The sequence below is a fragment of the Rattus norvegicus genome, chromosome 8 (genome assembly GCF_021556685.1).
Source record: "Rattus norvegicus strain SHRSP/BbbUtx chromosome 8, alternate assembly SHRSP_T2T, whole genome shotgun sequence".
Classification (NCBI taxonomy): Eukaryota; Metazoa; Chordata; class Mammalia; order Rodentia; family Muridae; genus Rattus; species Rattus norvegicus.
Window position 1 is genome coordinate 36,177,944 of NC_141541.1, and position 26,406 is coordinate 36,204,349.

The 26,406-nt window shown below is 45.1% G+C and overlaps 1 protein-coding gene, 2 long non-coding RNA genes and 1 pseudogene across 11 annotated transcripts in view; 3 read left to right on the forward strand and 1 right to left on the reverse strand.

Moving 5' to 3' along the window:
• The window catches only part of Tmem45b (transmembrane protein 45b), a 45,345-nt gene extending 21,598 nt beyond the window's left edge, over nt 1-23,747 (reverse strand). Inside the window, 1 exon segment of the mRNA NM_001033067.2 lies at nt 23,535-23,747. The gene's annotated coding sequence lies outside the window, so the exon portion shown is untranslated.
• LOC148004009 (uncharacterized) lies at nt 6,944-9,624 on the forward strand. Its single transcript, XR_015627116.1, has 2 exons — nt 6,944-8,158; nt 8,369-9,624. It is a non-coding gene; the product is annotated as an uncharacterized LOC148004009 (long non-coding RNA).
• On the forward strand, nt 18,899-19,381 carry LOC134480154 (large ribosomal subunit protein eL21-like; annotated as a pseudogene).
• The window catches only part of LOC148004010 (uncharacterized), a 41,327-nt gene continuing 36,192 nt past the window's right edge, over nt 21,272-26,406 (forward strand). For 3 of the 9 annotated variants that reach the window (XR_015627115.1, XR_015627109.1, XR_015627107.1), the window contains exon 1: nt 22,712-22,817. This is a non-coding gene — a long non-coding RNA (uncharacterized LOC148004010). Of the gene's footprint in view, nt 21,554-22,711; nt 22,818-23,743; nt 23,850-23,954; nt 24,460-26,406 lie in introns of those variants that run through there. The other 6 variants (XR_015627111.1, XR_015627113.1, XR_015627110.1 and 3 more) reach the window with 6 other exon arrangements.

Consider the following 26,406-nt stretch of genomic DNA (forward strand, 5'->3'; position numbering starts at 1 on the left):
CCCCAGCCTCTCCACATTCTTGTCAGTAAGTACAATTTGTCTTTATGGTCTCCATCCTAAATTGGAATGAAGTATCTTGTTTCGCTTTGTTTTCCTAGCGGCTGCTAATGCCGGGAATCTGCTGTTTTAAATGTGCTTCTCCTGTGTTTACGTCTTCTGTGGAGAGATCTTTCAGCGCATTGTCCATTTGTGATTGGGTTGTCATTTATTGTTGAATTTTAATATGTGTTTTGGAGAAATGACTTGACAGATAGTTTCCTCACTAGGTAAGTTATGTTTTTAATCTTTTCTTTTTTTTTTTTTTTCAGACAGGGTTTCTCTGTATGGTCCTGGCTGTCCTAGAAGACAGGACTCTGTACCTTAGGTTGACCTTGAACTCAGAGATCCGCCTGTCTCTGCCTGAGTGCTGGGATCAAAGGTGTGCACCATCATTGCCGGGCAACGGTTTCACTTTCTTAAGGTATCCTTGATAATATAGACATTTTCATCTTCTGTTTTTGAGACAGGGTCTCACTGTGTAGACCCGGAACTCACTATATAGTCCAGGCTGGACTTGAACTCACAGAGATCTGCTTGCCCTGCCTCATGAATTCTGAATTCTGGGAGAAAAGGCTTGAGCTATCACACGTGGACATTCTTTACTTTTTATGGTTGAATTTCGCTGTTTTGTTTGATTGTTTGTTTTGCTTGTTTGTTTGTTTTTTGGTTTTCCTTTTGGTGCCTTACCCCCAAAACCCACCATTTAATCAGGGGTCATGAAGATTCACTCCTATACTTTCTTTTAAGAGCTTTGTATTTCAGCACCTATATCGCGTGAATGACTCATTTTGGACTAACTTTTGAATGTGTTAATAAATTGGAGTTCCGGTTTCATTCTTTCAAGGCAATGGCATGTGTCTCAGACATCTGTTGAAAAGAAGATTCTTACCCATAATGAATTGTTTTGGTACCTTGTCTAGCTTTATGGCTTTTTTAAAATAAATATTAAACCTCTCTTCCTCCTCTCTCTGTATCTATCTCTCTCTCTCCTTTCTCCTCTCTTTGTGCATGCGTGTGTGCATGTGCATGTATGTGTAAGACAACATTGTATTTCAGTTTCTCCTTTGACCTTGTTTGAGATAAGGTTTCTTTTCTTTCTTTTTTTTTTTTTTTTTTCGGAGCTGGGGACTGAACCCAGGGCCTTGCGCATGCTAGGCAAGCGCTCTACCACTGAGCTAAATCCCCAACCCCGAGATAAGGTTTCTTGCTTCCTTATGTGCACACCAGGCTAGCTGGCCCTCCAGTTTCTGGGGACTCTCCTGTCTCTACCTCCCACGTCACCATCAGAGTCCCTGGATTACAGGTGCATACTATATCATGTGTGAATTTCTGTGTGTTTAGGGCTATGAACTCAGACCCTCATGTTTGCATGTCCAACCTTCTACTCTTTTTTTTTTTTCTGGGGCTGGGGACCGAACCCGGGACCTTGCGCTTCCTAGGCAAGCGCTCTACCACTGAGCCAAATCCCCAACCCCCCAACCTTCTACTCTTGAAGGAAGAGTCTGCGACTCTTTAAGGGGGGACCTTGTTTTCAACCTGTTCTAGATGTGTGATTAGTCCTGTCAGCATGACACATGTGAAAAAGCCTTTTTAGAGTCTAGAGAGTATGAAAGCAATGGGAGAGAAGACCTGTCACTCAGGGAAAATGACTCAAAAACTTCCTTGAAAAACAAGCAAACATTAGTCAGTTAATGTGGGTGGAGTTCCAGGAAGGGCCCATGCCATTAAAGCCAGACAGACATTAGCAGCTGTTCACTGATATGGCAGATCAGGACAGAAATAAGATTACCTATTTTCATCATCCTTGCTCTCTCACCTCATTTAGCAAGAAAGATCATGAGCCCATGGGCCCACCAGGTAGTAAACCTTGAAATTTGGGACTCGACAAGAGAGTATACTGAAATGTCAAACCAAACAGACTTTGTGGCCCTAGATGCCCAAGAATCTCTGGAGAAGAATATATGCCACCTCACACATGGTTGAGAAAGCCTGAGATAAAATAGATTCAAGTGAAGCATTGAGTCAGAATAGTTGCATCCAATTTCCTGAAGGCAGCTGAGTTCCCAGGGAGCACGCTGCGTAGAGTGTCAGACCTGCACTCAGACTTGGTTTTGCCTCTTCTGCCGTCAAAACCTTTGGCCAACTCCCTAGATTTCTGCTTCTCAGCATTCCCAAAACTGGGGTGGAAACTCCCACTGTCTTAGCTTCCTCGTTGCTGAAACAGAATGTCTGTCATAGCCGACTTAGGGGAGGGAGGGTTATTTGGCAAAGGTGCTTCAGTCTATTACGCAGGCAGAGCGGAGCAGGCTAAGGCATGGGTCGGTCAGGAAGGGAGAAGGAGAATGCCAGTGCTCTCTGGGTATTCTTACCTGGTTCATTCTCCTGGAGCTCTGGCCATGGGCTGGTGCCCTACTCATTCAGGATGACTATTTTCTCGTCAGTTAACCCGATGGAGTGCCCTCAAAGAAGCGCGCCTTGAATGCCTAGGTGATTCTAAATTGAGTCTGCTAATCAATAAAGAGTAGCTGGCCATCATGCCCCATCTTTGGGGAAATCCTGGAAGTATTAGCTAAAAACAGCTAAGAATGAACTAGAGTAAGTGTTTTAATGAATGAGCCTTTCCTCTTTAATCTGGTGATTTTTATACCTGGTCTCAGTATCAATGGAGAGAAACATGGATTTCTAGGTTCAGAGAGGTATACTTGCTTAACTAAAACTGCTGTCTGTGGCTTTCCAATAGCTGAACTCACGAGGGAACAAATATAATTTTATATCATCAAGTGCCAAGAGCGTGGAGGCTAAGCATCTTTTTGTAATGGGCATACATACATACATACATACATACATACATACAAACATATATACATACACACATACATACATACACACATACATTCAAACATATATACATACACACATACATACATACACACATACATACACATATATATACACATATATACATACACACATTCATACAAACACACATACATGTGATTTATTGATTAATTAATCTTTACTTGGAGTCTATCCATTTGTGCAGGAACTCAATGTTTTCTGTCCGAGTTCAATCTGGTATACATCCAGCCCAGCTGGTTGTTACCTGGCCTGTTCCGGGAGTTGCTTAGTAACAGAGTACAGGCGTGGTGTGGGTAACAGAGTACAGGCGTGGTGTGGATAATTGTTGCTCACTGGATGATGTGCGTATATGGCCGTGGTTGTAAAGTCCATCAAGGCCCATCCCTGCTCTCAATAGTGTGCCCCGTTGAAGAAGGTCTGGAGTGCCCTGCCCTCTAAGACTTGACAGCAGCTACCATCGATGCTATATTCTTTCAAGAACAACACGCTTGGAGGGAGTGGGAGCAGACCAGCGAATCCAAACCTGCTTGTCACTGTTGGGAACAAAATGTCTATGAACAAGGAGGGCTCACTTCATGCCTAGTTTGATCTTGCGCTCTCTCTCTCTCTCTCAAAAAATTCTACCTTGAATGAAGAAAGGGCAGTGATAATGGAAAGATCTCTCGAATGTAATCAAGTCAAATTCCCAGGCTGTTACTACACATGTCTCTGAGACCCTAAACTGTACAGTTCCTTTGCCCGTTTACAGACTGTGTAGCATTATTATTTTTGTCTGTTTTCTAAAAAAGAAAAAATTATTTATTTACTTTACATCCGGTTGCAGCTTCCTCTTCCTTTTCTCCTCCCGCCCCCTCCCATTTCTCCTCGTTGAGCCTCAACAAGGCAGCTCTATTTTTGTCCGTTTTGAGACAGGATGTTATTCTGTAGTCCACCAGGACTGGAACTCACTATGTGGCTTTGAACTCACCGCATCCTTCTGTTCCTGTCTGCTACGTGCAGGCTCGGCACAACCCTTGTTCTTTGGGTGTTAACTCTTTTGAGTTCTTTCTTTTATTCTGTATATTAATCCCTTGTTGGATGAATGGCCAAAGAGTTTCTCTCTCATTCTGCTGCTCTGCTAATTCTTTTTCCTCACTGGTCGTTTGTTGTTTGCAAGCTTGCTTCCACTTCCTATTCCCTCACAAGAATGGATTAAAGTGTCATTTCCATGCTGACGATTCCTGGAACTGTGTCTTTAGACTGACCTCATCAGATTCGGCTAACGTGACCGGTACACAAAAGTCCATAGATGTTTCTTAGACCCTTCACAATAGATGTGTCCTGAACCAAATTCACCGTTTTCCCAGACACCAGGTTGGCTTCTCAGATCCCAAACTTGAGGACTCAAGAAGCCAGGATCCCGGGAATTCTTATCTTACAATTCCCGTTGCCACATTTCCCTACACTTAAATGCTGCTGATTTTGTTTTCCTGAATGTTCTAGCCTTCTCTTTCTATCATCAACAGTAGCCTTGCTTCACTTCTCGGTTCTTTTCCCATCTTGCCTACTTGCAATACCTCAAGTCCAGTCCCGCCCCTATCAAATTTCCTTCTGCCAGCCATGACCTATAATAAATCCAATTACACTACAATCAAGTGCACTGCCTACCACATGCGGTGGTCTGTATCAGTTTATACTGTGTGTAATCTATTCAGGATGAAGCCTTTTCATTGCCTGGCCTGTTCTCTCTACCACGACCCTCACCGATGCTTTGCTATTCTTGCCACCTTCTGCATTTTTCCAGTTTCTTTCCATTTGACTCGCTGGAACTCAGTTTTTAAAACTCAGACCTCGCTTCCTTTAAGAAAGTCTTCTGGAAGCTTCCAGGGCTGGCCAAATGCCCCACCTCTAATTATGTCTTTCCATTTAAAGTGATCTTTCTTTGGCATGCTGTTTAATATCTCTTAAGGTCTTATTTATTCAGGATTAGTACGTATTACCCATTAGTTATTAGCACTTATTCCATTATATTTGGGCAACACATATTTTATTTATTCGTTTTTCATTTAACACATGTGTAATGTACTTTCCTCTTTCCCCTTCCAACTCATTCCCCATCATCTCCGCTCCCTCTGAAACTGGTGACCTCTTTCTAATTATTATTGCTACATATGTATAAACAAATTAGTATATAAATAGCCACCTACTGAATACATTCAGCATTTACAACTATTTACCCTAAAGTAATTAGTTGTGCATTTGTTTAAGGAAATTTTACTGCTCTGAAGTCTTGCTTTTAAGTATAAGCTCCTACTTTTCAATAGGAAAGACAACACACAGACGCCTATCGGCAGCTTTAAAGTAGGAACAGAGCCAGATGGTGGGGGCAGCAAATGCCTTTAATCCCAGCACTCAGGAGGCAGAGGCAGACGGACCTCTGTACACAGTGAGTTCCAGGAGAGCCAGGGATAGCCAGGACAGAGGAACCATGTCTCAAAAAACTACCTACCTACCTACCTACCTACCTAACTAACTAACTAACAGACAAACAAAAAATAGGAACAGAGTCAAGAACAGAATACAGCTTTAAATGCTGGACAGCTATGCGCCTGCCCGTGTCTGCTACAGTTGGAATCTACAGTGTCCCCAAAGGCCCATATGTTAAAGGCTGGTTTCACAGTGTATATTGGGAGGACGTTTGAGATACGCTCTTTAAGGGGATAGGTATCCTGGCCCCTTCTTCCTTTCTGTCCCATCCCAACATGAGGTCAGCAGTTTTTCGCTGTCCCTGATAAGTCACCACAGGCCCAAAACTACAGGGCAGCTGATCATGGACCAAAGTGGTTTTGTCTCACGGTGAGTTGAAAGAAGCTTCTTTTCTTTATGTTACAAGTTACTCTTGAACAAGAGTAAACTGCAAAATGGTCAAGTGGATTAAGGTGCTTGTACGAGTCCCATGAGTTCAACACTTGGACCGACATGGTAAAGCGTTAACTGACTGACCTCTTCACCTTGTTCTTGGACCATCATGTGTGCACAGTGGCAAGAGCATGCATGTGCAAATGGACACACACACACACACACACACACACACACACACACACACACAAAATGAGTGTAAAAATGTATTCAAAAAGGAATAAACTTCTGGAGTAGCTCTATTTTGGGGAACCTAATTATAGTAAAGAGCTCTGAGAGATGTTTAATGATAAACCAACAAAATAGCCTACTCTGTCTAATTACCATACACACACCTAAAACTTTTCTTTTCTTTCTATTTCTTTCCCTCCCTTCTGTCTCCTTCCTTCCCTCTGTTTCTTTTGTCTCTGAGACAGAGCCTTTCTATGTTGCTCAGGCTGTCCCAGAACTGTGTGTTTTAGGACAGCTTCAAACTCATCATCCTCCTGCCTCAGCCCCCTGAGTTTTAGGATTACAGGAGCACAGCACTATTTGTGATAACATACCGTTGTTTATCAAGGTCATTCCAGTAAAGCTTCCACTGGAATAGTAAAGGCTAAAGCAAGAGAAAATGTCCTTTGAAGATGAACACAGGACCCATGAGATGTCTCAGTGGGCAGACCCGCTTGCATGGAGGCCGGATCTCGCTCCCTGGGGCTCACAGGTGGCAGGGGAGAACTGACTCTGGAGAGTTCATCCGACCTCCGCGATGGGCTGTGGCCTGCACGCACTGGGATGCTCATACTAATTGAGATATTGCAACACTGTGCTCTATAAAAGGCTGCTTTCTAGTGGTCTTTCCTTGGTAGCAGTTGATTTTTATCAGACTGAGCTGCTGACACCAAGAAAAGATGACAGACACAGGTGGAACAGAGGCAGTGGAGCAGCGTTGAAGGCTGCAGGAACTGTTAGCGCAATCGTAGTGGCATGAGAGCCATTGAGGCGCTCCAGACAAGAGATGGAGCGGAGATGTTGGGAGGTAGAGATGATGAACCGGAGAAGGGAAATTGTGAGCCTCAGTCACCCAAGCATGTGCAGAGGGCTGCCAAACCCCGAGGACAGGGGCCGCCAAACCCCGAGGACAGGGGCCGCCAAACCCCGAGGACAGGGGCCGCCAAACCCCGAGGACAGGGGCCGCCAAACCCCGAGGACAGGGGCCTTAGACAGCTGGGCCAAGAATGAGCTGTTGTCAAGGGTTGGGGATCCTGACATCTTTGGCCTGGCAGCTGTAATGTATCACCATGGAGCTGAGGGTCCTGGCACCCAGAGCTTGTGTCAGAGCTGTAATACTAGAAGGTAGTGTTGGCCGCTGCTTACTACTACTGGGCCACTGTCACTGGAAAGGAACACAGTATCTGCCAAGTGCTGAGGCCACTGGCAGTAAAAGACCGGAGCTACAAACCTCTAACCGGAGGGCTTATAGCTTGTCTCTGACTTCAGAGGCCAGAGCAAGAGGTGCCTAGCCCTCAGGGTTTGGAACTGTACGTTTCTGGGCCACTGAAAGCTTGGGAATGCCAGCACCAGAAATGCTTCCCTTTGCAAACTCACAACTTCTATTCAACTAGGGTAAAAGACTGATCTGGCTGGCTGATCAGTAACAGTTTGGCATAGGGTTGTTTTTTGTTTTGTTTTGTTTTTCCTTCCTTCCTTCCCTCCTTCCTTCTCTCTTTCTTTCTAACAGAAATCTTACTCTAGCCTTAGGATCATTGTCTCCATGATTACATGAAAGCCATAATATCATATTCAGTTGATATTAAACTCCATGGTCTGACTTTTGATTTTCTGAGCAGACCATATGTATAAAATATAATCTCTTGTAATGGCGGACAGCAGCAGTAAGTAACAGCTCCGAGGCAGTCATGTGATCACAAGGGCACACAGATATTCAGGGGACAGTGCAGTGTATGTAGTTTTGACTTACGGTATTTTCCATTTAATCATAAGTCAAGGTTCAGAATCCAGGAAGATATGGGTTGGTATTGTAAACCTCAGACCAGACATCCAAAGAAGTCACTTGATTTGTGTATTTAGGAAAGTATCAAGGAATCTCATATCAAAAGGAGCAACAGTATCAACACCAGGGGGACCCAGTCTTAGTTGCTATTTTTTTTTTTAAGAAATAGATTTGAGGAAGCATTGTGAGGAATCTGCTTAATTTTCCCTAAACCTAGTTTTCATCTTTGAAAAATGAGATTGGATTTGATAATCTTTAAGACTATGTGCAACTCTAAATTATTCTTCCTAAGACACCAAACAAAGCTGGGGAAAAAAGATGGGCTAAGCAAAATATCTATAAATTAGCTTCTAAGAGTTTGAATCAAGAGTAAGTGTTCCGGGCTGGAGAGATGGCTCAGTGGTTAAGAGCACTGACTGCTCTTCCAGAGGTACTGAGTTCAAATCCCAGCAACCACATGGTGGCTCATAACCATCTGTAATAAGATCTGATGCCCTCTTCTGGTGTATCTGAAAACAGCTACAGTGTACTCATATGCATAAAATAAATAAATAAATCTTTAAAAAAAAAAAAAAAAAGAGTAAGTGTTCCGTGTCCATCAAACAGTTTATATCAGCATTACTTCCAACAACCGATTTTATGTTACATAAAATATTTGTAGATTTTTGTATGATTCGGTTTCATTAAAAGTTTCAAAACGATTAATTTCTCCCAGTTGGGAAGCTGAGCCAGGAGGATTGAAAGTATTAGCCTGGGCTACATAGTGAGACCTTATGTTAAAAACAAACAGACTTCTGGGTAAGATGGAAGATTTTAAGAAGGTTGCAAGGAATGACTATTTTAGGGAAACCCGGGACCTGGAATATTTTAGAATCCCATTAGCTGCTGCTCAGTCTCTAGGATCCACTTGATCAGCTCTCCAGTACATTTCTCTAACACTGGGACAACAGCCAGATTCTGAAGTTGGGCTACACAAGGCTACCAGACTTCTCCCAGAAGACCCACAAAGGCTTCATTTTTATACATGGGTTCCCCAGCAACCTCTATTGGGACCACCATGAGCACCCTTGAAACCGTGGGAAGCACGGGCAACCTTTAAACAATGTAGCCACTTCCAGCAGGGTGGGGCCACAGCAACGCAGCTGAGTAGAGTAAATGTTACAGCTCTGCGGGGAAAGACTTCCTCAACAGAAGTGTTCCAGCTCCACTCTGGTAGGGGAAGGTCCCCCCAGTGCAAGAATAACAGCTCTGCTCCGAGAGGTATCCTGGTCATTGGCAGCCCGGGAACACCACAGAGTCACACCACACAACAACCTCACATGGGAAAGAAAAATCCCAGGTGAGGAGGGTGGCTGACTCCAGGTGGGTGAGAAGGAACAGCAAACTGAGCGGAAAGCAAACTTTATAGGTTTCTTTCTGGGGGCGGGGTGAGCTTTCCAGGAGGCTTGGGATTGGTGGGATTTTGTGGCCCGATTTTGGGGCAAACTCAGGGATTAGTGGGATTCTTTTTCTTGGCCCTGGTTTTGGCTTGGAGTCAAGTCAAGGACAGGGTGTTCTTTCCCTGCCCCCTTAACCCCATAGATTGCCTCAGCTATCACAGAAAACTGCCTAGCAGACGGAGTGAGACTCCATAAGGGAACAGAACTAGTTAAAAATCAGTGAGTTTAGCTCAGAGCAGAAAGACTGAAAAAATAACACCCAGGCAAGAGATTTCATTGGAAATGTTGTATCTCCACTCAGCCCTAATTCATACTTTGGGACAGAGGAACTAGCACTTTCCTGTCCCGATCAAACACTGCCTTTAAAAAAAAAAAACAAAACTAGTATTGCCCTGATATCAAAAAAGAACTAGTGGCAAGTTTCCCTGATGAACATAGACACAAAAATTCTCAATATAACACTTGCAAACTGAAGTCAAGAGTACATCAGAAAGGGCATTCCCCATGACCAGTTTGCCTGTAGCCTATTGGTTCAGAGATCAATAAATGTAACCTATTAATACGTGTAATCCACCATATAAATGAACTAAAAACAAGTCACATGATCATCTCAATATATTCAGAAAAGACCTTTGGCAAAATTCAACATAACCTTGAGAGGGAAACCCTCGAGAGACTAGTGGTGGAGGGAGCATATCTCAACATACTAAAGATCATATACATCAGGCCTATAGCCATAAAGATCATGTACATCAGACCTATAGCCACTGCCGTGTTAAATTGAGAGAAACTGAAAAGCACTCCCACTGAGATTGGGATAGGACAAGGATGCTCACACTGGTCATGTCTATTCAATACAGAGCTTGAAGCCTTAGCTAGAGTAGTTAGACCAGAGAAACACACACACACACACACACACACACACACACACACACACACACACACACACACACGGGGATACGAATAGGAAAGGAAGAAGTCGACTCGTCCCCATTTGCAGATGATATGATTCTGTATGTGAATGGTCCTCACAACTCTAGAAAACTACTAGAGCTGATGGATGGTTTCAGGTAAGGGGCAAGTTGCATAATTAACATATCTGAGTCTGTGGCCTTCTTAAATACCAACGACAAAAACTTTGAGAAAGAAATCAGGGGCATAATCCCATTCACAAGAGCCTAAAAAGAAAATTCCTTGAAATAGGTGAATTACTTATAGATGAAAATTATAAAACACTAAAGAAACTGAAGGAGCAGTCAGAAGATGGAAAGACTACCCACTGTCACGGATTGGTGGGATTAATATTGTGAAAATGATCATTGTACTAAAAGCAGTCCACATATTCAATGTAATTCGCATTAGAATTCCAACTGAACTTTTCGTGGGGAAAAACAATCTTAAACTTTTTATGGGAGGCACAAAAGATGGCAGATAGTCAAAACAGTCTGAAACAGTAAACACTGCCAGAGGTGTCACTACCCCTGACTTTGAATTAGTCAGAGGAGGCTAGGCTGACTCTATGACAGGTTTCAAATTAGCAGCTTAGGAGACGAGGCCTAAGAACTGGGCAAATCCAGGCCAGTTCAGGCAAGTCAATTACTAATAGAAAAAACCCAGGCTCCAGCCTTCACACCCAGGCAATGGTTCTGGAATGCCTAGAGACAGAGTAAGATGAAACTCATCTACCCTGGAACTCCACTGTGCTTTAAATGGAGCTTTCGAGCTCCCTTGATTGTCTATCTCAGTAATGGGAGACCCCAACATGCTGAATTTCTGCAGAATAAAACACTCTTTGGGAGTCTGTTCCTGGTTTCCTTTGGGTGAAGATGTAGAACTCAGCCTCCTCCTGCACTATGCCTGCCTGGATGCTGCCCTGCTCCTGCCTTGATAATGGACTGAACCTCTGAACCTGTAAGCCAGCTCCAATTAAATGTTGTCATTTATAATTATATATATATATGTGTGTGTGTGTGTGTGTGTGTGTGTGTGTGTGTGTGTGTATGTGTATATGTGTATATATATAACACTCTTTGTGTTTACATACTGTTTGAGTCCAGGGTGTCATTCTTCGGCAAATCATAGAGCCTTACATTTGGTGGATGTGTCCAACTGTGTGTGTTCTCTGTGTTTTTTTGTCCTTTTTCTTTGATTGCTAGGATGGGACAGGCACAAAGCACCCCACTGGGCTTGGTCCTGAACCATTTTAAGAACTTTTGCTGAGTTGTAAAAGACTCTGGTCTAGTTGTTCGTCCCTGCAAACTAACTATCCATCTTTTGCAGGAATGAATGGGCCACCTATAAAGTAGGATGTCCTAAGGAGGGGACTTTCCATCTTCCCATCATTTATAGGGTAAAGGTTTAGTTTATGAGAGCTGGGGCCATCGGGACCAAATGCTATGGGCCCCGCCACTCCCCACTCTTCTTCCTCTAAAGGAGGGTCAGCCCTTTCAGTTTCCAAGGAGGATCTCTGTCCCCCTCCTTATGACCCTGCTCCTGCTGCCCCTGCTCCTCGGCAGCACAGGTGGAGGGAGAAGCAGCCTCTGACACCCCTGACTGTCCTGACTCCACTTGGAGTCCACATCATACTTGGTACTGCCCAGAGGGCTGACTCTACTACGGCCTGGCCTTACTCCTCCAGGCTATGGGACCCCTAGAGGCTCAGGGGAGACAGTTCATGACACGCTATTTGCCAGTAATGATCTTTACAGTTGGAAGTTGCAGCCTCCCCATTTTTAGAAAGGCCATCAGCTCACACAAGTCCTCTAGACTCAATCATGCTCACTCACTTACCCACTCGGGATGACTGTCAGCCACTGCTGACAGGTCCTCTTCACAACAGGACAGAGAGGATCATGGGAGCAAATGGATTGTCCACTCAAGCCCAGGCTGAAATGGATGCAACCTTTTCTTTGACTGGACCTGACTGGGTCTACCACCAGATTCTGATGGGGGGCCTCTGAGAGGACGCCAGATGACCCACAAACTTGTCCAAGGTGAGCCAGGCGATGCAGGGAAAGAATGAGAGCCCCAGAGAACATCTAGAAAGACTTTTTGACGCTTATAGGACCTACACTGCTTTTGACCCAGAAGCCAGAGAGCACCAGTCAGCTGTGAATATGGGTTCTGTTAACCAAGCTGCCCCTGACATCCGTTGGAAGCTTTAGATACTGGCACCCAAGAGCCAGCCTCTAATTGCCTTTGAATGGCAAGACTTGGAGAGAGGCTTCAAGCAATAACTAACTTGGATATGCTTGCCTCAAGGATTCAAGAACTCACCCTCCACCTTTGAGGAGGCACTGCATGAGGACTTGGGTGAGTACTGGCTGGCCCACCTCCAAATAACTGTGCTCCAGTAGGTATTGCCAGGGGGTCCCCAACTTGGAGACATGCCAGGAGGCCACATGAGACCTGCTGTAGGAGCTGTGTCAACTTGGCTACTGAGTGTCTGCTAAGAAGGCCCAGCTTGAGGTCACCTGTCTAGGATACATATTCGGGGGAGGGGGCAGTGGCTGACGCTTGCTGGCAGACGCTTGGGAAGTTAACCATCCTTAGCATCCTAGTTCCATCAACCCAAAGCCAAGTACAGGAATTTCTGGGATCTGCAGGTTTTGTAGACTTAGGGTTCCAGGGTCCACTGAGGCCACCAGGGGCCAAGAAGAGAAAATAGAATGGACCTAAGATGGACATGGCTTTTAAGACTCAAGGAAGAGCCCTGTTGGAGGTCGTGGTCTTCCTGGACAGTCACAAACCTTTCCACCTGTATGTAGATGAGAGAAAGGGGAGAGCAAAGGGGGTGCTCACCCAAACTTTGGGACCTTGGAAAAGACCTGTGGCTTATTTATCTAAGAGGCTGGACCTGGTGGCCCAAGGATGGCCAGCCTGCCTCTGGATCATAGCTGCCACTGTCCTGCTAGTCATAAATGCTGACATAATAACCACGGGGCAGGAACTTGTTATCGCCACACCCCATGCTATTAAGGGGACCCTCAAAGATCCATCCAGCCAGTGGCTGTCCAACACCAGACTTGCACTTCCAGGCTCCACTTCTGAATCCCCCTCACATAGGATATAGCCCATCATCTGCCCTAAACCCAGCCACCCTGCCACCTGACCCATCCTCAGACGGCCAGCATGACTGCTCTACAGCTCTGGGCCACATCCAGAACATCATGCCGGACTCGACCTACCCTGGACAGATGCGGAACGTATCTACTTCACAGATGGGAGCAGCTTCATCCAGAGTGGAATCGGGTCTGCAGGGGCAGCAGTAATGGACGTGGACTCTGTTATGTGAGCAACTGCTTTGCCGCTGGGAACTTCAGCCCAGAACTAAAGGCTCTAACCCAGGCTTTAAAACCAGCAAAAGGAGCCATAGCTAATGTTCCCACTGACAGCAGATGGGATTACTGAGTGCTGAAGGAAAAACCATCAAGAATAAGGAAGGGATGTGTACTTTATGGAGGCATCATGGCTTCCTCTCAAAGTGGCCACAATTCATTGCCCCCAGGCATCAGAAAGGAACACCAGAAATAGCCCGAGGGAACAGGCTAGCTAATAAAGCTGAAAGGGAGGCATCCCAGGCTTCCACCGCCAACATCCTGGTAGTTGTGCCATCGCTGGGCTCCCAGCCATCCCTGAGTATACTGCTGAAGACAAACGGCATCAGGGGAAATGCCCAGGGGTTTACAGAAGAGATGATGGCTGCTGACCTCGGAAGGCTGCACCACCCTACCCAAGGAGTTTGCTAAGCCACTCATTCCTCAGATCCATCAAGTTTCACACCTGGTCACAGAAAGCTGAAGAGACTTCTGTGAGGGGCAAGGTACAAAACATTTGACTTAGGACACTTGGTTGACCAGGTGATCTCAGACTGAGCCACCTGCCAGGCTGTGAACCCCTCAGGCCCCAATCAGGGAGCCACTCCAGGAGCCAGAATCAGGGATTAACAGACAGGGGCTAATTGGGAAATTGATCATACAAAAATAAAACCAGGAACATACAGATACAAGATTTGCCAGTTTTTATAGACACCTTTTCAGGATGGATAGAAGCCTACCCTCCAAAGAAGGACACTGTCAATGCAGTAGCAAAGAAGCTTCTGGAAGACATCATACCCAGGTATGGTCTGCCTACCCTGCTTGGGTCTGCCAATGGACCAGCATTCATCTCTCAGGTAACTCAATCTCTAGCACAGGTTCTGGGGACCAGTTGGAAATTACATTGTGCACACAGACCCCAGAGTTCAGGGCAAGTAGAGAGGATGAATCAGACCCTGAAGGAGGCCTTGATCAAATTAACCCTTGAAACTGGCAGTGACTGGGCATCTCTCCTACCTTATGCCTTATATAGGGCTAGGAGCACCCCCTATACTTTAGGTCCCCCCACCTGCTTTTTGAGATCCTATATAGGGGGCCCTCTCCCATGCTGCCTGACATCCAATCTGATATTTTAGCTGAATAAAACCAACATAAGTTTTTAAAATCTTTGGAAGCCCTCCACAGGGTCCAGAAGCAACTCTGACCTGCCATGTGTCAGACTTATGAGTCTGCTCCTCCCCCTAACCCCCATAGCTTTGAACCAGGTGACAACGTCTGGATTAAGAGATCTAACCACAAGACTCTGGATCCTCACTGGAAAGGACCCCGCACTGTGATCCTGACCATGCCTATGGCTGTTAGGCTGACAGGATCAGGACCTGCATACACCACTCCCGCATTAAGTCTGCTAGGAGAGAAACATCCAGTAGTTGAGGTCCCAGCAGAGGAGACTTCCAGGGGAACGGGCACAAGATGGAAGGTCACCCCACACCCTGTTGATCCCCTGAAACTGTGACTCCAGCGCTCCTGATCCTGCTTGAGTGCTGCTTCCGCTTAGCTGCACCAGCCACCAGCCCCCCTTACTATCTGGGTACCTGCAGGGGGCGATGCAACAACCTGGTCATCAAGTTCACAGTGGCTGGCAGGAAGGCTGATGGGACAGCAGGTTCTTAACTCCTGTCTCCCCAGACTTAACACAGAAGTGGTGGTTACCAGACAGGGACTCTGCATTGGAAGTAAGGTACCCTCAGCCTCTTCCCACCTCTGCAGCTGCACTGTAACCCCCATGGTTGCAGGATACATGCAGAGAATGCTTGGTGGGCTTGTACCTCAGGGCTTACCCCATGCATTTACGGAAATTCGACTGGGAACTTTTGTGTTCTAGTACAGCTTGTACCCAGAGTGACTTATTACTTTGGGGAGGATGTCTACAACCAGCTAGCACCTTCAAACAACCAGATTAAAAGGGCGTCCATTTCTGCTGTGTTTCTAGGTTCTGCCCTTGGCATAGGGCTGGCCAGAGCTGCTAGTATAGGGGCCTCAGCCCTAATACTCCAAGATAAATATTACAAAGCCCTATGAATGGAGATGGATGCAGATATTCATGAGATGGTTATAGGAGTACACTGTTGCTATCTTCAGTCACACCAGAAGAGGGCATCGGATCCCATTACGGATGGTTGTGAGCCACCATGTGGTTGCTGGGAATTGAACTCAGAACCTCTGGAAGAGCAGCCAGTGCTCTTAACCGGAAGATGGAAAAGTTAATTATGGCCTTGCAGGAGTCCCTATCCTCCCAGGCAAAAGTCTTACAGAAAAGGTCTAGACTTGCTGTTCCTCCAGCAGGGAGGACTCTGTGCAACCTCAGATGAGAAGAAATCTTGTTTCTATGTTGACCACTCAGGAGTGGTCAAAGAATCCATGGCCTTTGTCAGAAAGAGACTACAAGACAAATCCCACTGGTGTTAGCACATAACAATTATAATCAATAATTGTTAAGGAACAGATTTATTAAACATCCCAAGGATTCGAGGTGACCCAAAACTGAAGGGGGAAATGACAAGGCTATACTGACTCCATGACAAGCTATAAATTGGCAATTTAGGAAACTAGACCTAAGAACTGAGCAAGCTCAGGCAAGTCAATTACTTATAGAAAAAGCGAAAACAAAAAAACCCTGGGCTCCAACCTCTATACTCCAGTAATGGTTCCAGAATGCCTAGAGTTAGAGCAGGGAAAGCCCATCTACCCCGGGGTCCTTGAAAATAGTTTCCAGCCTCCACGCCCAGGTAATGGTTCTGGAATGCCTAGAGATAGAGTAAGATGAAGCTCATCTACCCTGGAACTCCAGTGTGCTTTAAATCGAGCCTGTGAGCTCACTTGGTCGTCTCTCTATCTTGGTAATGGGAGCCCCCAGTGTGCTGGACTTGTGCAGAATAAAAGACTCTCTGCATATTCTTCGAGTCCGGGGTGTCATTCTTTGGCGAGTCATGGGCCCTTACAGTGCCACAGTGATGAAAACAGCTGGATACTGCCACTGAATAGGCAAATTGGTCAAAGAAACTGACTGAAGACCCAGATATTAGTCTAAATACAGTTAGCCACCTAGTTTTTGACAAAGGTAACAAAAATGCACATTGAAGAAAAGACAATCTCTTCAAAAAAATGACACTGGGGAAATTGGACACCTACCTGTAGAAGACTAGAAGTTGACTCTTTTAAACTTTTGGCTAAAGGATTATTTTATTTTACATGTATTAGTGCTTTGCCTGTGTGTATATGCATCACCTCCATGCATTGCCTGCAGAGGCCAGAAGGGAGCATCAGATCCCCAGGAACTGGAATTATGGATGGTTACCAGCCACCCTGTGGGTGCTGGGAACCAAACCCCAGTCCTTCACAAGAGCAACCGGTGCTCTTAACTTCTGAGCCATCTCTCCAACCCCGAAGGTTCATTATTTCTCATCAAGTACAAAAATGAATTCCACATGTACCAAAAGCTTGGAAACTATAGCCAAAACTCTGAGACTTCTAGAGGAAAAAGAAAGAAGCAAGCCCACTTCAGGATATAGACTCAGGCGAAGCCTTTCTACAGGATCCTGGCCATGCAGCAAATAAGACCAACAACCAACGTGGGGCCTCATGAAATTAAAATTTCCTGTACTATGGAATCAGTTGTTAACCAGATGAAGAGATAGCCTAGAGAATGGGAAAGAGAATCTTTGCCAGCTGTACGTTGGACAGGCGATTAATATGTGGAATGTAAAATAAATACATAAACAAGCATAAAGCAAACAGTTCGATTTAGAAAGTGGACTACGGAGCTGGACAGAGTTCCCAAAAGAATAAATGTAAATGACTAATACACATTTTTAAGGCACCTCCAGCACTTGGAGAAATGAATGTTAAAGCTTACATGGGGCTGCTGTCTTGTCCCATTCAGGATAGCTAAGATCAAGAAAAGAAAACAAAACAACAAATACAGCAAGGCTATGGGGAAAGGAAAATGCGTATCTGCTGTTGGTAGAGTGCAAATGGGTGAAGCCACTTTGGAAGTCAGTACTCAGGCTCCTCAAAAAACTTGAGAGAGATGTATCATATGACAAGGCTATACCACTCCAAGGCATAGACCCAAAGGCCTCTCCAAACCAGTACAGGGCTACTTGGTGTTCTAATCACTATAGCTAGGAAATGGAATGGACTCAGCTAGATGCCCTTCAACTAATGAACTGCGTAATGAAAATATGTATATATACATGATGGAATTTTATCCATCTGCAATAAAAATGAAATTATGAAATATACAGGAAAATTTATGAAACTGGAAAGTATTAGGTTGAGTCAGGTGACACAGGCCTAAAAGGACAAATGCTACATGCTCATACTCATATGTGGATTCAGCTTAGACGTAGGTTTGCGTGCATAACTCTGGATGCCTGTGAAAGCCAGGATACTAGAAATGAGCAATTGCACAAGGGTTTGGGAGAATCTCAAAGTAGAACACAGGTGGTATGAAGGGATAAAGGAGAATAATGGAAGGCATTAATTAAGGGGAGATGCAATTGAAGAGGGAAGGTTGTGGGAGGGATAACTAACACTAAGGAGGTTTGAAAAAGCCATATGGAAACCTACTATCATATAAGCCCATTGGAAAAAAAAAGTTTGAATAGAAGTACCTTAGAGGGAACAAAACAAAACTCACAGGAGGAAATATGGAGGCAAAGTGTGGAGCAGAGACTGAAAGGCCATTCAGAGACTGCCCCACATGGAGAAGTAAGCATCCTACATACAGCCACCAAACTCAGACAATATTGTGGATGCCAAGAAGTGCATGCTGACAGGAACCTGTATAGTTGTCTGCCGAGAAGCTCTGCCAGAGTCTTACAAATACAGATGCTGGCAGCCAGCCGTTGAACTGAGAACAGGGTCCCAATGGAGGAGTTAGAGAAAGGACTGAAGTAGCTGAAAGGGTTTGCAACCCCATAAGACCACAGTATCGACCAACTGGACCCCCCATCCCCAGGGAGCTAACCAGAGCTCCCAGGGAGTAAACCACCATTCCAAGAGAACACAGGGACAGACCTATGGCTCCAGTTGCATATGTAGCAGAAGCTGGCCTTGTCGGGCATCAATGGGAGGAGAGGCCCTTGGCCCTGTCAAGGCTTGATACCCCAGTGTAGGGGAATGTCAGGGCGGAGAGGTGAGAGGGAGTGGAAACAGGGCTGGGGTTCGATAGTGGGTTTCTGGAGGGGAAACCAGGAAACGGGATAACATTTAAAAGGTAAATAAAAATGCAATTAAAAAATAGGAAAAAGCTTTCCTCCGGGGCAGCCATCTTCCAGTAACTTGCCAAAATGACGAACACTAAAGGAAAGAGGAGAGGTACTTGGTATATGTTCTCGAGACCTTTTAGGAAACATGGAGTCGTTCCTTTGGCCACATACATGCGAATCTACAAGAAGGGTGATATTGTAGACATCAAGGGAATGGGCACTGTTCAAAAAGGGATGCCCCATGAGTGTTACCATGGCAAAACTGGAAAAGTCTACAATGTCACCCAGCATGCCGTGGGCATCATTGTAAACAAACAAGTTAAAGGCAAGATTCTGGCCAAGAGGATCAGTGTGTGGATTGAGCACATCAAGCACTCAAAGAGCAGAGACGGCTTCCTGAAGCGGGTGAAGGAGAACGATCAGAAGAAAAAGGAAGCCAAAGAGAAGGGCACCTGGGTTCAGCTGAAACGCCAGCCTGCGCCACCCAGAGAAGCCCACTTTGTGAGGACTAATGGAAAGGAGCCTGAGCTGCTGGAGCCCAGTCCATACGGACTCATGGCCTAATGTATACAAAGGAAATAAAGAACCTGGACTTCAAAAAAATGTATCTTTTTTTTATAATAAATGTATCATTTTCTGTGATGTAGCAAGATCAGTAGCCAACTATATAAATAAATCCAGTACTAAATACAAAAAAAAAAGCACCCTAGATGGTGGGATAACACTCCTTCTAGAAACAATGTTATTAAACAAAAGCCCCAGTGCCCAATATGGGATACCCTTTGTGCTGTTAGGCAGGAAAATAGTCCCTAAAACAATACAAGCTATGCCACTGCTTTTGATTATCCATTAGAATGTGATGGAGAGACCCTATTGCTGCAGACATCATGCGCTTGGTCATAGGATATTCAAGTCAGTACTGGCCTGGATGTTTTCTCCTTGCTGGCTAGCTTCCACAGTGCTGGAAAGCTCTATGCATTCTACTAGGGGAGAGAAGTCCTCGACAGTTTTGTTCAGCTGTGAACTCTTAAGAGCAACAGTAATGATTGACCTGGGGATATTACCGGTGTTGCCATAGTGGCATGAGTGCTAGAGAGGTGACTTGCTGCTTTTTATCAGATGTACGGCCCACTCCACAGGGGGAGCGCATGCTTGGCATCGTAGCCCTGGTCAGGAACCTAAGCCCAAGGGAGAGCCTACTGCTATTAATATGCCGAATATAAAATTAATTGCCTTCCAAATACCTTTATTCATACCCATAAGTTAATGCAGCTCTCAGCCCTCATCTGAGAAGCTACTTCAGTGATCTGTGACTAGTGAAGAGACACACGATTGGTTAAGATACAAAGAATAAACGACCATGGGGCTGGAGAGATGGCTCAGCAGTTAAGAGCACTGACTGCTCTTCCAGAGGTCCTGAGTTCAAATTCCAGCAACCACATGGTGGCTCACAACCATCTGTAAAGAGATCCGATGCCCTCTTCTGGTGTGTCTGAAGACAGCTACAGTGTACTTATATATAATAAATGAATAAATCTTTAAAAAAAAAAAAAGAATAAACGACCATGAGGTGCTCGGCATTAAATGTGTGTCTGTGTAACCTCCTCTCTCCCTGCCCAGGGTACTGGGGACATTGTAGAAGAAATGGCAGAAAGTTTGTAAGAGCCCAAGGTTAGGGAGAGCTCTGAGAACTGATTTTTTTTTTTCTTTCTTTAATGGCTGCTACTCATGAATTCACAGCAACTGGTTGGTTATCTGTGTGAGACTTGAAGACCTGCACGAGATCAAGACAATCAGCATTCCAGAATGGACAGCAGAGGGACACGTGAGATACCATCCTTGGCTGAGGAGCTCTTGGCATTCGAAGGCTCCTGGGTTACTCTTGGGGAGGGACAGTCATTTCTTTCCTTCAGGGCTGTGGCTCATGGTAGATTGCTCATATACTCCAGGGGACGGCTCCGCAGTCATGGGTGTGGTCGGAATACCGATTTGATTTAGCGTTTTTTCTTTTTAAAGGAGATAAGAGATGAGATTGGGAGGGAAAATATGTGTGTGTGTGTGTGTGTGTGTGTGTGTGTGTGTGTGTGTGTGTTGTAGTGCAGGATGAGTTGGAGGGAGGAAACTGTGGGATGGATATGACCAAAATACATAGTATATATTTGTGAGATTCTCAAAGAATAAACAATATATATAAAAATAAATATGAATGTTTAGGAGAAACAAATTATAATCTGTCATAAAACTTATAAAATAATAATACAAAATTACCTAGTATGAACTGTGGTATTCTGGAAAACATTTTATTTATTTATTTATTTATTTATTTATTATACTTTTAATACACTGTAGCTGTCTTCAGACACACCAGAAGAGGGCATCAGATCCCATTACAGATGGTTGTGAGCCACCATGTGGTTGCTGGGATTTGAACTCAGGACCTCTGTAAGAGCAGTCAGTGCTCTTAACGATTGAGCCATCTCTCCAGCCCTCTGGAAAAACATTCTGATTGGAGCCCCGGCTCTACCATTTCATAACTGGACAGCGCTGTCCAGGTACAAAATGGCTTGATTTCTGTTTCTTTGCATATGGAGGAGGGACCCTACTTTTATCTCCCAGTGCATTAATCACTCTGTGGTCTATGCAAGATACTGATGATGCCTCATGAAATCCAACTCCTGGCAGCAGAACATTGTGGCTTGCCGTGACAGTGTCAGAATAACTCTGCACCACGTACAGGTACCTGGCTGATAGACCTTTCCAATTTTCTTCCGGCCTCAGAATATAAGCCTTGTGCACATCTACTTTTAAAGGGTGTCAGTAAAAAAACCCCAAAGAGTTAAACTTTAATATGGTTTTATTTCCAGTTTTAGAGAAGGCTAGGGAGAGAGAGCTGGGCGGTTAAGAGGGTGGAAAAGTTCAGAGTTCAGTACGTGTGTGTGTGTGTGTGTGTGTGTGTGTGTGTGTGTGTGTGTGTGTGTGTGAAGTATGGTGCAATGTAAAGTAAATTATCTATTTTTGCCTTATGACCATCTGTAAAAACATATGGAAATAAAATGTTTTTTACAGAGCTACCTGGTTTTTGTTAACATACCAGTGACTTTAAATTCCCTATAATTAAAAAGTTTTGCAACCTTAGGTACTTCAGCTAGGAAGGTAGCTTTCGGAGTGGTAACGCTGCCCTTACCTACTTGGTTCAACAAGCAAAAGAATGATAACCTTTGATTGTCCTTTGATCATGCTTAACTCATAGTGCATATGGTGTCTGCACTTTGTACCCATGACCATGCAGTTGATAACCATCTGGAAGTAACGAGAAGTGTCAGAAGTCCCCTCGATCTCTCTCCTTTCCAGTGCTCACCTCGAAGTGACATTTGCCAAGATTAAGTCATAGCTATAGCCAAGAGCACTTCAGGGAAGACCCCAGACAAAGTAACTGACACATCCTGTAAGATTCGACAGCTTCACCTTGGCCATCAGAGGCAGCATCCACCAGAAAGGCAGGGGGAAAGGACCACAGAACACCTTCCTAAACCAGAGCAAACCGAAGTTCTTCCGTAGGAAGGAAGGAGAAAAATTAAGATAATACCTTGCTCACGGCTCATCCTCTGTAAAAACAACGATTCCTATTTAGTAGATCCTTACGATCAAGTTCTTATGTCGTTCCCTGAGACTATAAAACAGCAGGTAACCACATTATTATTAAGACAATAAACTGTCATCAAGAGCTGCTTTTTGGGGGGCTTCAAAAATCCAGTTTCTACCGAGTAGAAAGCGCGTATTGAAAAAAAAAAAGCGCAGGTTGCTTGTGAATAAAACTATTTAGATTGGTGTGTATTTAGAGAGACTGCGTCTGCCTTGTCAGCTTTGATGACTACGCTAAGCCTAAAGTCAAATAGAACCCAGGGTAGGGCGACAGAGGAAGCTGTGTGGGGAGATGGGAAAAGAGGCTCCAAAGAGAACCGAATGGAACGAAGCAGCCGTTGCTGAGACCTTAGGCGAGGTAACTGCTCTTAAGCTTTTAAAATTCCGTTTCAGGAAGCCCCACCTTTCCCCGCTGAAGTACAGATCTCTTTTCCATTAGCGTGCGCCTTGTCTCCAGGGTCAGTCCCTCCGGATTCAGACCGGTTCCCCTACTTTCAGGCGCTCCTTACGAAGGCCAAGGCGGCGGCGTTACTCTTTGCTTTTAGAAGCTGAGACGAAATGATGGCTGGAAGAGCTGCATCAATCGTCTCTCATTATCAGACTTCCTGGCCTAAGGAATGTATCTGGTTCCCGTATTTGTGGATCCTTAGCTAACAAGCAGCGACAAGGGTGCTTGGGGTGCAAGGGAGCCAGTCCGGGCAGCCTGAAAACAACTTGAAGTCTCCTTAAAAAGCACGCCACCTAAGGGGGATCCCCTGCTCCAAAAAGACGGAATGAATGCAGGGCTTCGCACCTAGTCGCGGTAACGCTGAGGACCCGAATCATTCCAGGACCCCGGGGGCAGTGCAGAGGAGCAACTCCCGCTGGGGCTGGTGAGGAGAACTATTCCTAGCCCCGAAAGGGCTAACCAACAGCTTCCTAGGCACTAGGTCCCCTCTGCATCCCAGCACCCTCCCTCAATCTGAGTGCGCCCTTCTTCAGCTCCATCTCCTTCCTAATGAGCCCACTCGCGATCCGCGCCTCCCCTCCCAGGTGGTCCCTCCCTTTCTCCTCTTGACCCAGCGGGGCATCCTACCTTTTCCGAGCCTCAGAGGTGTCCACTTGCCAGCTTCGGTCACACGTGTGACCGCGGGTGCCCAGGAGGTGCAAGCGTCCGCACCCCGTTCCGCCCGGCCCCGCCCGCTGCAGGAGCTGGCAACCCCCAGATGGCCCTAACCCGGTCGCTAGCACGACATCAGGTGGCTCAACACTGCACGTTTCTTCTAAGCACCTTTTCCCTGCTTCAGAGTCCCAAGCTTCAGAGAGGCTTTTGGGGTGTGTATGTGTATGTGTGGGAGCAGGCACTCCCTAAAAAGTGTGATCCTGAAGCCCGGGTTCCTGGATCATCCAGGTATACTACTAATGGAGACTTCCTGTTATGCTAAGTGATTTCTGGCTTGGGAAGAAAGGGAACCTCTGAGAGGGATTATCTCTGAATTTTTCCAGCCAGAGGACCACAGCCAAAACACGGGACAAGGGAGCCACTGACCACTCACCTGCCAAGGAAGGCTCCAGTGGGTGATACATGGGCTTTGCTTCTTTTCTTTTCTTTTCTTTTCTTTTCTTTTCTTTTCTTTTCTTTTCTTTTCTTTTCTTTTCTTTTCTTTTCCTTTCCTTTCCTTTCCTTTCCTTTCCTTTCTTTTTCTATTCCCTTTTCTCCATCCATCCATCCATCCATCCATCCATCCATCCATCCATCCATCCATCCATCCAATCAGTTTGCTTTGTTCACATTTGACAAAAATCTGTCGGGTGGGCACAGTTCTGGATTGGCGTGAGGAGAGTTTCCTTCCTACCTTGGACCAGGTTTTCATCGTGGTATTTAAGATGCTACAGCCTTTACTGCTTTCTATAGCATTTGTAGCTAAGAGACTGAACTTATTTTGCACCGTTCCTGCCCCCTTTACACCCTAAAGATATGAAGAAGAGAAAGCCAGCACTAAAGCTCTCTTCATACTCAGGTAAGAACCAGGGAGGGGTACTAGCAGAGGAGACTATGAAAAGCTGCTCTGTTTTCAAAAAAGGCATTATGAGAATCTATATTCTCAGCTTGGGGACTAGTACTTGGAGGAAAAGTATCAGGTCCCATCCCGGTGTGTGCCCACACCTGCAGATTTTGAAATAGAGGAAATGGACTAACCCTACACAGTCATGAGCCTGGGAGAGGCTGCTCTTGGTCATCAGATCTGTCCGTCTGACAGCTGTCTGCTCAGTAATGTTTCATTTTCCTCATGGGCTAAGATCCCGAGACAAGTGTGTACAGTTTTATTGATATAGCTACTGGTTAGCAAAGACACTTTGAAAGTTCCACTTATGTTTTTTGAGGCAGGGTCTTGTGGAGCTCAGGCAGGCCTCTACCTTGCCATGTAGCCAAAAATACAAGCTTGGAAAATACCAATTGAACTGTATCCTCAGCCCAGAGATGTGTGTGTGTGTGTGTGTGTGTGTGTGTGTGTGTGTGTGTGTGTGTATGATGTGTGCATGTTCACGTGGGTATGTACATGTGGAGGCAGAGGTCCATGTTGGGTATCTTCTCTCTCCCTCCAGCTAAGTTTTTAGATGAAATTACTCATTGACCCTGCAGTCTGTTCACCTATTCAGTTAGATTATGGGCCAAGCCAATCCCAGGGAGCCTCCCTTGTCTGCAGTGAGATTATGGGGATGTGCCCCCTTCACGCCCAGCATTTTGCGTGAATTCTGGGATCTGAACTCAGGCCCTCATTCTTGCCCCATAAGCACTTTACCAATGGAGCCTCCTTCCCCGCCCTGAGATACTTCTTAACATTGAAAAATCAGAACTTAGAAAGGGATCTCTGCCTAGAACTTAGCATCCAGATAATAAGACACGCCAGTTTTTAAGGTATACCTTTGACTGTCGTTAACTTCATTGATCAACAGTTTTAATAAAAATCAGTTTCAATGAAGTAGGTCACAAGGATCAGGAAATCAACTTTGAAATTTTACAATAACAACAATTGTATTATTATATACATTGTGTATATATATAGTCTAATAATTGTATAATTATAAATTATAACAATGAATTATTATGTAATCGTTTTCTGATAAACAGGGAACTCTGAAGTGGTGACACATATTTGTGTAATCTCACCATTCAGGAGCTAGAGGCAAAGGAAGTACAAGTTCAAGGACAATACGGGCTTCATGAACTCTCAAAAGACAAAAGTAGGGATGAAGGAGTGGCGCAGCGGTTAAGAGCACTGGCGACTCTTCCAGGAGACCTGGGTTCAATTCCCAGCACCCACCTGGCAGCTCACAACTGTTTATAACTCCAGTCCCATAGGATCTAATTTCCTCTTCAGGGCACTGCACATATGTGCTGCATGGACGTACACGCAGGCAAAATACCCATACATGTAGAATAAAAATAAGTAATAATTAAAAAAAAACCCCAAATAACACAAATATAACAGATTAGCATCTGGTATGTCCCTATGTGGACTTCAGCAGAGGAAGGATGGTCTTTTCAAGTCTCAGAAGGACAAATGATGTGCGTGTTTCCTCAGATGTAGAATTTACATAAATAAGCAAAAAAAAAAAAGTGAAGGGAGACTATGTGGAAGATGGGAGGAGATCTAAAGGAGGGGGAAAGGGGAAATGTGAGAAGATAATAGTGAGAAGGAAGGCAAAGTAATTGCTTGCTTTCAGGCGGGATTACATGGGAGAGCTGTGGGAGGGGGAGGGAGCAGACCAAGCAAACATGGGCAAGTTACAGTGCTACCTAGGTATGAAGCTGTCAGAGGAAACCTATTTATGTTCTAACTAAAAACGAAATAGAAGCACGTCATGGGAAATGGGTGATTTTTGTAGATGTTACTAGTACAACTGTCTTAGTCCTTTTAAAAGCTCTTAACATTGGGACTGGAGAAGTGGGTGGGCAGTCAAGA